We start from the raw sequence: 2,437 nt of genomic DNA on the forward strand, positions 1-2,437 counted from the left end.
GTCAGGATAACAGGAAGAGATGGTGTTGTGAGTCAGGATAACAGGAAGAGATGGTGTAGTGTTGTGAGTCAGGATAACAGGAAGAGATGGTGTGGTGTTGTGAGTCAGGATAACAGGAAGAGGTGGTGGTGTTTGTCAGGATAACAGGAAGAGATGGTGTTGTGAGTCAGGATAACAGGAAGAGATGGTGTGGTGTTGTGAGTCAGGATAACAGGAAGAGATGGTGTTGTGAGTCAGGATAACAGGAAGAGATGGTGTTGTGAGTCAGGATAACAGGAAGAGATGATGTGGTGTTGTGAGTCAGGATAACAGGAAGAGATGGTGTAGTGAGTCAGGATAACAGGAAGAGATGGTGTAGTGAGTCAGGATAACAGGAAGAGATGGTGTAGTGAGTCAGGATAACAGGAAGAGATGGTGGTGTGAGTCAGGATAACAGGAAGAGATGGTGTGGTGTTGTGAGTCAGGATAACAGGAAGAGATGGTGTTGTGAGTCAGGATAACAGGAAGAGATGGTGTTGTGAGTCAGGATAACAGGAAGAGATGATGTGGTGTTGTGAGTCAGGATAACAGGAAGAGATGGTGTAGTGAGTCAGGATAACAGGAAGAGATGGTGTAGTGAGTCAGGATAACAGGAAGAGATGGTGTAGTGAGTCAGGATAACAGGAAGAGATGGTGGTGTGAGTCAGGATAACAGGAAGAGATGGTGAAGTGAGTCAGGATAACAGGAAGAGATGGTGGTTTGAGTCAGGATAACAGGAAGAGATGGTGTTGTGAGTCAGGATAACAGGAAGAGATGGTGTAGTGTTGTGAGTCAGGATAACAGGAAGAGATGGTGTTGTGAGTCAGGATAACAGGAAGAGATGGTGTAGTGTTGTGAGTCAGGATAACAGGAAGAGATGGTGTAGTGAGTCAGGATAACAGGAAGAGATGGTGTTGTGAGTCAGGATAACAGGAAGAGATGGTGTTGTGAGTCAGGATAACAGGAAGATATGGTGTAGTGAGTCAGGATAACAGGAAGAGATGGTGTTGTGAGTCAGGATAACAGGAAGAGATGGTGTTGTGAGTCAGGATAACAGGAAGAGATGATGTGGTGTTGTGAGTCAGGATAACAGGAATATATGGTGTAGTGAGTCAGGATAACAGGAAGAGATGGTGTAGTGAGTCAGGATAACAGGAAGAGATGGTGTAGTGAGTCAGGATAACAGGAAGAGATGGTGGTGTGAGTCAGGATAACAGGAAGAGATGGTGAAGTGAGTCAGGATAACAGGAAGAGATGGTGGTGTGAGTCAGGATAACAGGAAGAGATGGTGTTGTGAGTCAGGATAACAGGAAGAGATGGTGTAGTGTTGTGAGTCAGGATAACAGGAAGAGATGGTGTTGTGAGTCAGGATAACAGGAAGAGATGGTGTAGTGTTGTGAGTCAGGATAACAGGAAGAGATGGTGTAGTGAGTCAGGATAACAGGAAGAGATGGTGTTGTGAGTCAGGATAACAGGAAGAGATGGTGTTGTGAGTCAGGATAACAGGAAGATATGGTGTAGTGAGTCAGGATAACAGGAAGAGATGGTGTTGTGAGTCAGGATAACAGGAAGATATGGTGTAGTGAGTCAGGATAACAGGAAGAGATGGTGTAGTGAGTCAGGATAACAGGAAGAGATGGTGTGGTGTTGTGAGTCAGGATAACAGGAAGAGATGGTGTTGTGAGTCAGGATAACAGGAAGAGATGGTGTAGTGAGTCAGGATAACAGGAAGAGATGGTGTAGTGAGTCAGGATAACAGGAAGAGATGGTGGTGTGAGTCAGGATAACAGGAAGAGATGGTGTTGTGAGTCAGGATAACAGGAAGAGATGGTGTAGTGAGTCAGGATAACAGGAAGAGATGGTGTTGTGAGTCAGGATAACAGGAAGAGATGGTGTTGTGAGTCAGGATAACAGAAAGAGATGGTGTGGTGAGTCAGGATAACAGGAAGAGATGGTGTTGTGAGTCAGGATAACAGGAAGAGATGGTGTAGTGTTGTGAGTCAGGATAACAGGAAGAGATGGTGTGGTGTTGTGAGTCAGGATAACAGGAAGAGGTGGTGGTGTTTGTCAGGATAACAGGAAGAGATGGTGTAGTGAGTCAGGATAACAGGAAGAGATGGTGTAGTGAGTCAGGATAACAGGAAGAGATGGTGGTGTGAGTCAGGATAACAGGAAGAGATGGTGAAGTGAGTCAGGATAACAGGAAGAGATGGTGGTGTGAGTCAGGATAACAGGAAGAGATGGTGTTGTGAGTCAGGATAACAGGAAGAGATGGTGTAGTGTTGTGAGTCAGGATAACAGGAAGAGATGGTGTTGTGAGTCAGGATAACAGGAAGAGATGGTGTAGTGTTGTGAGTCAGGATAACAGGAAGAGATGGTGTAGTGAGTCAGGATAACAGGAAGAGATGGTGTGGTGTT

Source organism: Oncorhynchus nerka, linkage group LG4 (assembly GCF_034236695.1).
Source record: "Oncorhynchus nerka isolate Pitt River linkage group LG4, Oner_Uvic_2.0, whole genome shotgun sequence".
NCBI lineage: Eukaryota > Metazoa > Chordata > Actinopteri > Salmoniformes > Salmonidae > Oncorhynchus > Oncorhynchus nerka.